Below are 12,269 nucleotides of genomic sequence, written 5' to 3'. Positions count from 1 at the left end.
AAATGGATTACAAAATAAAGTGCGGAAAAGACATATAAAGCATAATTTTTTTTAAGAAAAGACTAAGAAGCGACTTCATCCTCGTACCGAACGCTCAATCCATCCATTTCCATTTTGCCTCAATACACAAGAACCTTTCCGCCACCATAGCTATTTTCCTGCACATATAAACATAAAGGAATGAGCCTAATGCCCAGCAAGGAAAATCTAACACATAAAATTCATATCGCAACATATACTAAAACATATAATAAACATATGTCACATATACTATAATGGCCATTATTACTTGGGGCTCGTAAACTAAACAAGTCATATGCCCATTAGATTTGTGGGGCTTGCTAGCTAAGCAAGTCATATGCCCATAAATTTATTGGGGCTTGCTAGTTATACAAGTCATATGCCCAAGTCTACAAACATACATAATATAACATATAACATATAACATAACACATAAATCATAAGATAACATATAACATAACATATAAAATCCTGTCCTATATTTTCCTTACCAAATATACCGGGATATGAGAACAAGATTGGGACTTTGGAAAAACTCCTAAAAACCATCAAAGCAAGGTGAGTATTGTAACACCCTGTTAATTAGGGCGTTACAATGTGGTATCATAGCAGCCAAGGTTTAAGGGTTCCTGATGTTGGACTGGGCATGTACATTCTCTACTAAAGACAAGCTCGACTCAGGGTTGGGTAACTATTAATGTAATTATGTGTATACATGCTTAAATGAATTATGTGTGCTTTATCTGCTAGTTTGAATAAGAAGCATGAGCTATTCTGATAGGGCCTGGCCCTTGACTACTGCATGTAGATTGAGAACGTGTTTATTAGCACGATAGATATTAGTGAGTGTTACAGGACTACTTATTAGCGTCATTGAATTTTATGAATGTCATAAATGCTTATTAGCAATGTTGTATGTGTACCCTGGATCGAGGATGCTTATTAGTGTCGTAGCATGCATAAGGAAAAATGTTCATTAACATTGTTAGGTGGTCATGCATGCCAAAGAATATGCGTACTAGCATTTTGTTTTGATGATGCCATGAAATTTCTCTGCTTATTAGCATGATTATTGAGTATGAATTATTGGGATGCTTATTAGCATGCATGTGGATGCTTATTCGATCAGTTTTGAACCGTGGGTTGATGTGAGATACTGTTATTACTGCCTGATAAGGTGAGTCATTGATTGCAGATAGACTTGGAAGTATGCTTCCAGGGCAATCCAATGAGCCAGCCAGCGCTAGGTATCAGGCCGAAAGTAATGATCAGGGTCAGAACCCTTTGCTAGCCCCTGAGAACTGGCAGCTGGTGCTTGCAGACTTACAAGCTCAACTGCAGAGGCAGAATGAAGAGATATTACGATTGAGGCAACAACAGGTTCCAGCTGAGAACGCTGCTTCAGGGGTCCCATCTGCTGTTTCAGTATCGGATGTACAACAGCAGACAGAGTTGGAGAACCGTTGGGAATTGGTATATGAGCGGTTCAGGAAGCAACACCCTCCGGTATTTGAGGGTGGCACAGATCCACTTAAGGCAGAGCAGTGGATGGCTATGATTACGTCCATCTTGAACTTCATGAGAGTTGTGGGCAATGAAAGAGTGGCTTGTGCCACGTACATGTTTCGAGAGGGTGCCCGAATCTGGTGGGAGGTGGTGTCCCAGACTATAAATGTAACTACAATGGGTTGGGAAGAGTTTAAAACCCTCTTCAATGAATAGTATTATAATGAGGCCGTTAAAGCTGCAAAGGCCGAGGAGTTTAGTAAACTTTTGCAAGGGAATATGTCAGTGACTGAGTATGCCCTGAAATTCAACACATTAGCCAAGTTTGCTCCAGACTTGGTGCCCACTGATGGGACAAGGAAGGAAAGATTCCTTCAGGGGCTACAACCTATGATAGCCCGGGATGTCAAAATTACCACTGTACCTGGAGTGACAACTTATGCTCAGGTAGTGGAGAGAGCCCTTACTGCAGAGGGTGCTGAGAATAAGATCTAGCGTGATAATGCAGCCAGGAGAGATATGAGGAGGATGGGACCTCCCTTCTCAGGAGTTGGTAGGGGCGGAGGCTCCAGTGATCAGAAAAGAAAAATCCCGGACACCAGTTTGGCTCCTAGAGCTGATAGGAGGCCACAGGGTGCGCAGATTGCCCGCCAGGGCGGCAATGAGAACTGGAAGACATATCCAGAGTGTGCCAGATGCAGGAGACATCATCTAGGTGAGTGTCGGGCGAAGGCCTGTTTTGTATGTGAACTTGTTTTGTATGTGAACTTGTTAGCCATAACTGATTTTGACATGATTTTGGGGATGGACTGGTTGACTAGATATGGAGCAACCATTTATTGTAAAAAGAAGATGGTAACTTTTGAACTTGAGGGTGAGTAACCTTTTGTATTTGTTGGCACTGTGCTGGACCCCGAATGCCTATGATCTCGATACTGAGGGCTAGGGAACTACTACAGGAAGACTGCATAGGATTCCTAGCCAGTGTGGTGGATACCACGCAGGTCATGCCAGTGGGACCATAGAGACTAGGTTGGTCTCTGAATTTCTGGACGTGTTTCCAGAGGATCTGCCGGGGTTGCCGCCGTACCCAGAGATTGACTTTGTTATTGAGCTGACACCTGGGACAGAGCCAGTGTCTATGGCTCCTTACAGAATGGCCCCAGCTGAGTTGAGGAAACTCAAGGTACAGTTATAGGAGTTGTTGGATCTGGGTTTTATTAGACCCAGTTTCTCACCATGGGGTGCACCGGTGTTATTTGTGAAGAAGAAGGATGGTTCACTAATGATGTGTATAGACTATATAGAACTGAATAAGTTGACTATCAAGAACAAGTATCCCCTACCAAGGATAGATGATTTATTTGATCAACTGCAAGGTAAAATGGTGTTCTCAAAGATAGATCTTCGATTTGGTTATCACCAGTTGAGAATTAAGGATGAAGACATACCCAAGAAAGCTTTCCGTACTAGATATGGGCACTATGAGTTTCTTGTTATGTTATTTGGTTTGACTAATGCTCCGGCAGCTTTTATGGACCTAATGAACAGAGTGTTTAAGGACTATCTGGACCAGTTTGTGATCGTCTTTATTGATGATATCTTGATTTACTCACAGGCAGAGGAGGAGCATGAGCAACATCTCAGGTTAGTCTTTTGAGATTTTCTTGTCATTTTTTTGTGTGTTAATGCCTCCCATATTTTGTGTTTAATAATGAGTTTTTTTTTTCTTCTAATTAACTTACATATTTTTCTGGTTTAGGTATTTTATTTTTCTATTTATTTTTTCATTTCCTCATGATACTACATATTTTAGTAGTCATGACTTGAGAGTTTATCATGATATTGGGCTCTTCATTTGACGTTTTCTTTGTTGATGTGGTCATATTTATGCTTTGATATATCTTTTTCCTAGTAATTCTTTATGTTTTGATATAATTACTATTTCAACTTGCAACTTTATGCTTTGATATTTCATTATAAGTCTGTAAAAATTATAGTATAGCAATTCATTCATTGCCTTGTGAAAGTAGATGCCATGAGATCTCAACTTGTCTCATATTATAATCTATGTAACATGATGAAGGTATTAATACTATATTTCTCTGTTCAAATTGTCTCATAATTGTTTTCCTTTTAGTTTTTTTTTTTTTGCAATTGTCATGCCATGGAGGTAGTTGGAATTGATATCTCATCATGTTGTGCTCCTTTTATTTCATCCCATAGACAGTAAGTACGAAAGTTACACCAATTGTTACCAACAAAATAAATAAAATAAAATAAAGTTACATCAATCGATGTACTTTTCATTCACCATCCGATTGAGTTTGCATTTATTCTAATATAGTGAAGCTTCAATTTTTAAAGTTGACCAGGAATTGTCGTTTGAATTGAAGCATTTGATCTCAACTATGCTTTAGTTTGAAATAGCTAAAATGGCAGGGTGTGCACGTCTATGTTTCTATGTATTTTAGGTGGACAATAGATTTATATCAACTTTCAATTGGAAAAAAAAAATGTATAGATTTGTTGATTTTAGTGTATACTATGCATATATATTTTGTTGGATACTTTGCATTTGATTTTGTTATGTTTATTCAGCGTTAGAATATATATGTGTACTATTGTAATTAAGTTCTTTTTTGTGATTCATTTTTTACATTCATTGATTTTGGTATATATATCTATATATAGATATGTTTTTGTTGGATATTTCTTTCTGGTATTATTATGGTTAATTATATTTATGGTATTCATTTTTTTTTGCCAATAATGTTAAAATAATGAGTATGCTTATTATGTTAGTGATTATAGGACTTATTGTGCTCTTATATTCTTAAAGGCATACAAAGTGTCATAAATGCCCATAATAAGTCATTCTTTTTTCTTTATGAAATCCTTATGATGATTAAATTGGGGATATTCTATTATTAAACAAGATATTTTGTTATACTGTAATTTTCAACTGTCTCAAACCTTGTCGGCATTCTTACAAGGTCAGTTTTTTTTTAATAATCTCTAAGAGGGATTAATCAACTAATTTTACATATTTATATTGTTGGTTCTCTCATTCAGTCTAGTTGAAATGATTTTTGATTTTATATAGACATATCTAGTATTATTATTTTATAATTGAATTGTGTTTGCTTGATTTGTTTTATTATTGGTACATTAATTAGACTGTTAAAAACATACACTTGTAAATGGTGTAATAATCTTTTCATATAGTTTTTTAGGTCCTTCTCAATTGTATTTCAAGCAACTTTGCCTAAGTTGCTTCTTTTTTAGAGTCCTTTTGCTTCTTAAAGAAACCAAAATATCATGAAGTTATAGGTATACACTACTATAAAAAAAGGTTTTTTAAGACTAGCATTGTGAGTCCTAAAAAAGTTTTTAGGACTTGCGCCTCGTGAGTCCTCTATTTGAGAGCCTTATAAACTAAGATTTTTTAGGACTTGCATTGCGAGTCCTAAAAGAATGTTTTTAAGACTCGCAATGCGTGTCCTAAAAGAATGTGCGAGTCCTAATAAAAACATTCTTTTTGGACTCACAATGCAAGTCTTGAAAAATCTGGTTGAGTGCCTTTAAGTAATTTTTTAGGACTCTCATTGCGAGTCTTAAATTAATGTTTTTAGGACTCGCATTTCTAGTCCTGAAAAATTTTATTTTTAGTTTTTTAAAATAATTTATTTTTATTTTAAATTCAAAATAACTTTTTAAATGAAACATTTATATACAATTCTGAAAACTTATAAATTAAAATAACAAAATTTGTACATTATTTTCAATGAGACACAACAATTAACAGCCATTCTAATTAATTCTAAAGATAAACAACAATTTTATATAATTAAATCTACATGAGTCCATAAATTTTCTTAGAAAAACCGGCAGCATATCAACTGCAAATCGGACATCTCCAAATTTTAAAAACCTGCAAACACAATATATAAACAAAATCAGACAGTCTAAAAACAAACACAACATATTAGTTAAACATTAACTAATTTGAAAATGAAACACAAAATACCTAAACTATTAATATACCCTAAAAATATACCCAAAATAAAATAAATTGATAATCTGAAATATAAATCTCCACACTAAAAACATACCCTTGATAATCTGAAATTATTATCTATACACTAAAAACATACCCAAAATAAAATTCAAATCAATATATATATAATTCAGAAATAAAATTTATATATTAAATAAATATTAAATCAATATATATAACATTCAGAAATAACTACCGTGGTGGACGGAGGCGCCGAGAACCACCAGTCGCCGTCGACGTCGAGCCCCAGCCAGAAGCCTTGCACTGATGAGTCCCTACGTCGCCCGAAGCCGTCGGCGAGAAGAACCACCTAGACCGAGCATGCGTTGGCCGAAGCTTGAAGTCGTTGCCACTGCGTCGCTCGAAGTCATAGTCGTTGCCGAGAACCACCCAGCCCGAAAGTTCTCGCCCCTGCGTCGCTTGAATCCGCCGCCATCGCCGAGAACCACCCAGCCCGAAGATTTGCGCCACCGTCGGTCGTCGTCCGCAACTGTTGATGATGAGTGGCTAAGGGCTGAGTTCTTTCTGTTGAAGAAGAAGAAGAAGAAGAAGGAAGGAGGCGGCTGAGTTCTTTCTGTTGAAGTAGAAGAAGAAGAAGGAAGGAGGCGGCTGAGAGGAAGGAGGCGGCAGATCTATTAGGTTATTAGGATATTAGGTATTATGTATATGATATAACATTTAAAAAATAACAATGAAATGTTAAAAAAAAAACATATTGTTAAATATTATTTCCCAACACATAATAATTATATTTTATTAATTATTTCAAAATAAATAATTAATTAAATGAGAACACTTAAAAAATTTGGTGGGAATTCGAAAATTTTCAAAATTCAAAATTTTATGATACACATAAGTTTTTAGGACTCGCGAAGAATGTTTTTAGGATTCGAAATGCAAGGCCTAAAAACATTCTTTTAGGACTCGCAACGCGAGTCCTAAAAAACTCCAGCTTTTTAAAATTCAAAATTTTATGATACACATAAGTTTTTAGGACTCGCGTTGCGAGTCCTAAAAAGTCCAGGAGGTGTTTGTTTAAAAAAAAACTCAAACTTTTAGGACTCGCTCCACGAGTCCTAAAACAAATTCTATAAGGACTCACAACGCGAGTCCTAAAAGGTCCAGGAGACTTTTTTAGGACTCGCATTTATGTGAGTGTCCTAAAAATGTGTCCTAAAATGGTGTTTTTGTAGTAGTGATAGGTAGTATAATTGCATAACGAGCTGATAAAGTCATAATTAGGTAATTACACTACTACAAAAAAGTTTTTTTAGGACTCGCAGGGCGTGAGTCCTCTATTTGAGAACCTTATAAACTAAGGATTTTTAGGACTCGCAACGCGAGTCTTAAAAGATCTGGTTGAGTGCCTATAATTAAGTTTTTAGGACTCGCTTTGTGAGTCCTAAAATTGCGAGTCCTAAAAACTTAATTATAGGCACTCAACCAGATTTTTTAGGACTCGCGGGTAATTTTTTAGGACTCGCTTTGCATGCCCTTAAAAGTAATTTTTTTTTTAAAAAAAAAATACAGCTACAATTTTAATTTTGATTTAAAAATATATATCCATTTGAGTGTCGAATATGTATCAAAATAATTTTGAAAAGAAAATACTAAAAAAATGGCAAAAAAATTTTACGAAATAAATTTAAAATTTCTAAACATGTATTGTAATTAGCTAGCTATAATATCATTCATTTTGCTCTAACCAATTCTAAATATAACATTGCCCATTCTTCTCTAACTTCGTCAATTTCTTGAGTAGTATATGGTTTTTCGGAGGTGAACTGAAAAAAATAGAAAACAAAAATTTAATTATAATTATATTAGTTGTAATAGATTCGAAGCATATATAATAATTGTACTAGATTAATACTATGTAGTTGTATATTGTTTATTACCTGTTTCGACAAGAAATGCTTGATATGAGGGGCATTGATAAGTGTAGAGTCCAAGAACTTTACTTAGCTAATTGTTTAGTAGTATTATAGTATGTTTAGTATTATCTTTGTAACTGTGGATTTTTGGTTCAGACCGGGAATTATTTGGACACTCATAGTAGTACTTGTAGATTTTCTAAGTTTAACCTATAGTTTAAGAATATTAATTTTAACCTAAGGTTGATTAATATGACTGATATTAAGGATTATATTTATTGTACTATAAGGTTTAGATATCAACCAATAGGATTTTAAGCACATGTTATGAATGGTGATTAAGGATTAAGTATTTTTGAGGATTAAATTTAATAAGGAGTAAAGTTTGAATGTTATAGGGTCAGTCAGCAGCTTTGAATACGTTGAGGGCTTAGTCAAGGCTGTTTACTCCATTCAAACTTAGCTAAAAATGTGTAATTTCGTGTTTAAATATTCAGCGTGTGCCGATATATCGCAGCTATAGGAGGCGATATGTCGCAGCACGTAGATACGGAAAACACGAATCGATGCACGGTCGCCTCAGGAACAATGGTCCAGGCGATATATCGCCTATCGGGGGCGATATATCGCCTCCTCCAGCATAAATTCAAACATTTTTTAATTCTTTTCCTTTCAGCCATTCAAACTTCTTCATAAGTCCAGCATCTTTTGAACGAGTCTTCAGCCTCTGCTGAACGATTATTCAAATGATTTTCACCGAAAAAGCCATTATTTTTATTCAAGTAAAATCAAGATACTTTCATTCCCAAACTCTATAAATAGGACCTAGTACCCAGCCATTATTCACCTTTTGCTCTAAGTTCAGAAGCTGCTAGTGTTCAGTGAGTATGAGAGTGTAAACACCTGGTTTGGGAAAAGCATAAGCTTAAACATCATAAGCTTATCAAACACTTTGGCAAGTGAGGTACTATAGTATTTCGGTTGTGGTATAGATTGGTCTTTCAAGTCTTTGAGGTAAACCAAAACTTTAGTTCATTTTCTTTATGTTATTTCCTTTTTCATAACCTTCTACTCAGTCCCCTAACCTCATTCTTATTTTGGTTAGGGAATCCAAGTTCTTAAGCACATAAGTTTCGGTAAGTATGTTTTTCAATGGTTTAGTCATTCCATCCTTTTCATCTCTTCTTCTTCATAAGACTCACTCTTTCTCATATGGTTTTAGGAGTGTTCCAAAAAGTCCCCACTCAGTCCACATATCCCGGTAACTTTGGTAAGGGAAATAGGATAGAATCTATATGTGTATTGCTTATGTTATCTTATGTATATGTTATGAAATATGATATGTTATGAATATGTTATGAACGTGTATGTTTGTAGGCTTGGGCTTATGCCCTATTTGACTAACAAGACCCCAAAAAGATTTTGGGCATATGCCTACTTAGCTAGTAGGACCCCACTAATCTCATGGGCATAAGCTTGTTTAGTCTATGGGACCCCAAGTAATAATGGCCATTATAATAAGTGTATGTATTAAGTGTTATGATATGTCTTTACGTTTATTATGAAATTTATGTTTATGACTATGTGTTAGATTTTCCTTGCTGGGCATTAGGCTCATTCCTTTCTGTTTTATGTGCAGGAAAATAGCTTTAGAGGCGGTAAGATTCGTGACGCTTAGATGATGTGTATCGATGGTAAATGGAGTCAAGGGGCCGAGCGTTATCGATTCGAGGATGTAGTCTTGTTTTACTTTTTATGGTTTTACATGTATTTTCCGCATTTTCTATGTAACTCTTTTCACTTTAAGTTATTTTTGTTTTAAAGACAATGGGTACCCATATCCTACTTATTTTTATGAAAGTAACCTTTGTTTCTACAAGTTTATAATAAATTATGGAATTTTCGCAAATGTATGTTTCAGTAAGAATTTGTATGTATAGTTTGATAATAATCCAAGAGTCTAGATTAGTGGGTCATTACAGTTCGTATCAGAGACAACGGTTCCTTCGCATGAAGTTCTCCTCGATACACACGCTCAAAGCTCCGAATCTGACCGCCAAGTAAGTATTTAAGTTACAAGTTACTTTGCCTATGTGTATAGCTAACAACTTTAGTGTTTATGTTTTTGTTAAGAATGAACGGAGCTTTAACCTACCAAGATATCCGAGCCATTAAGGCCTTAAAAAGAATAAGGGAGCCAAGAAACACCGTAGGAGCCCTAGAAAGGGTCACTCGAAGGTTGCTTTTGTTTCACCAAGAGATAGGTGGCCTTCACGAGGCTAAACAAATAATGCTAAGATCAACGGAACAATATGTATTAGTGATTAGGTTGTTTAAAGATTTCCATCCTGTAATAGCAGCTTTAGAAGAAATATGGGAAGAAATGCATGAGGAGGATGAATTACCATTAGCAATGAGATACTATTTCCTCTTAATTAGGTTTACCGCAAAATTTGAGTTTCAGTTCACAAATGAGAAAAAACATAGGATTCTCACCAACCTTCCTATAGGACGTTTCGATGCTCATGACAATGATGATTATGAAAAAATAGATGATGATATGCTAGATGACGGATCGGATGTAGAAGATCCCGATTTTTAGATTAGTAGTTTTTATTTGTTTTATTTACTTTTGATTGTAATAAGTGAAATTGTTTTTCCAAATGAATAACATGCTATTTGAATATCATGTGTGAGTTTGATTCTATTTTCGCAATCATAATAAATACTAAATAAAATAAATAATGACTGAGTTCGGTGAGGGTGGATACAAATCAATGAACCTGGTTTCCTTATTGAGAGTTAGGGGGCCATAGTAGTGGGAACGATTTTACTGATCCCAGCCCTCCCTCAATATGGTTAACTTTGGAACAAAGATAAGTTTCGAGCCTGAGAATTAAGTCACATAGGATGATTAGAAACACACTTAGAAAATAAAGATGACTTATTTGTTTATGTATAGAAACCCACTCTAATAATAAATAAAGACCTATATAATTTTTCATAAGAAGTCATAATAAATAGGTCTGAGATATGTTTGTTTTAGAATAAGTTTTTGCCTTAGAGCCTATTAGGAAAAGTTCTAACATGTTTCTTTCAACTGTTAGAACTCTGCTACGATGTCGCTCCGAAGATCTGCACGCACCAACGGAAACGCCTCCAACGATGTTCCAGCGACCAATACGGTCCCTACAGTTCGCCGAAGGGGAGTGCATGCTACTGCTCGCCGCAACGCGCCGGCACCGCCAGCTGACAACACTGCGGAGATTGCCAGACTGCGACAGCAAGTCAAGGAACTTCTGCAGCAACAACGCCAACAGGCTCAATCTCAGCCTCCGCCACAGCCGCAGCCGCAGCCACAGCAAATGGCCCCAGCACCCCAAAAAGTTGGTCCGTATGGGGGATGGCCAATGATGAACTACGCTCCATATCCAGTACAGCACATGGAGCCAGTGTATGAGAGGTTCCAGAAGCAGCACGCTCCGAACTTTGAAGGAACTACAGACCCCTTTGAGGCGGAAGAGTGGCTAAGGAATGTGGAGCCGATTCTAGTGTAACGACCCACTAATCTAGACTCTTGGACCATTATCGAACTATACATACATATTCTTACTAAAACATATATTTGCAAAAATACCACAATTTATTATAAACTTGTAGAAACAAAGGTTACTTTCATAAATAATAAGTAGGATATGGGTACCCATTGTCTTTAAAACAAAAATAACTTAAAGTAAAAAGAGTTACATAGAAAATGCGGAAAATACATCTAAAACCATAAAAAAAACATAAATAAGACTACATCCTCGAATCGAATAACACTCGGCTCCTTGACTCCATTCACCATCGATACACATCCTCTAAGCGTCACGAATCTTTCCACCTCTAAAGCTTATTTCCTGCACATAAAACAGAAAGGAATGAGCCTAATGCCCAGCAAGGAAAATCTAACACATAGTCATAAACATAAATTTCATAATAAACGTAAAGACATATCATAACACTTAATACATACACTTATTATAATGGCCATTATTACTTGGGGTCCCATAGACTAAACAAGCTTATGCCCATGAGATTAGTGGGGTCCTACCAGCTAAATAGGCTTATGCCCACAATCTTTTTGGGGTCTTGTTAGTCAAATAGGGCATATGCCCAAGCCTACAACATACACATGCATAACAAATTCATAACACATTCATAACATATCATAACATAACACATAAGATAACATAAACATAAACATATAGATTCTAGCCTATTTTCCTTACCAAAGTTACCGGGATAAAATGGACTGAGTTGGGACTTTTTGGAACACTCCTAAAACCATAATGAACAAGAGTGAGTCTAAAGAAAGGAGATGAAATGAAAGAGATGGAAAAACTAAACCATAAAAACATACTTACCAACTTCTATGCTTAAGAACTTGGATTCCCTAACCAAAATAAGAATGAGGTTAGGGGACTGAGTAGAAGGTTTTGAGAAAGGAAATAACATGAAATAAATGAAACAAAGTTTCGGGTTTACCTCAAAGATTTGCAAGATCAATCTAACCTCCACCGAAATACTATAGAACTCACTTCCCAAAGTGTTTGATAAGCTTATGATGTTTAAGCTTATAGTTTTTCCCCAAACCAGGTGTTTACACTCTCACACTCACTTAACACTAGCAGCTTCTGAACTTAGAGCAAATGGTGAATAATGGCTGGGTACTAGGTCCTATTTATAGAGTTTGGGAATGAAAATATCTTGATTTTACTTGAATAAAAATAATGGCTTTTTAGGTGAAAATCATTTGAATAATCGTT

General features: G+C 35.7%; 1 long non-coding RNA gene across 1 annotated transcript; it reads right to left on the bottom strand.

Annotated features, from left to right (window-relative positions):
- Window positions 1-5,283: 5,283 nt before the first annotated feature.
- Window positions 5,284-6,151, bottom strand: LOC133790091 (uncharacterized). Its single transcript, XR_009873884.1, has 2 exons — window positions 5,784-6,151; window positions 5,284-5,461 (listed from the first exon to the last, which is right to left on the bottom strand). It is a non-coding gene; the product is annotated as an uncharacterized LOC133790091 (long non-coding RNA).
- Window positions 6,152-12,269: the final 6,118 nt, after the last annotated feature.

This window comes from Humulus lupulus, chromosome 7, assembly GCF_963169125.1.
Source record: "Humulus lupulus chromosome 7, drHumLupu1.1, whole genome shotgun sequence".
Classification (NCBI taxonomy): domain Eukaryota; kingdom Viridiplantae; phylum Streptophyta; class Magnoliopsida; order Rosales; family Cannabaceae; genus Humulus; species Humulus lupulus.
This window is presented reverse-complemented; position numbering and strand designations above follow the sequence as displayed.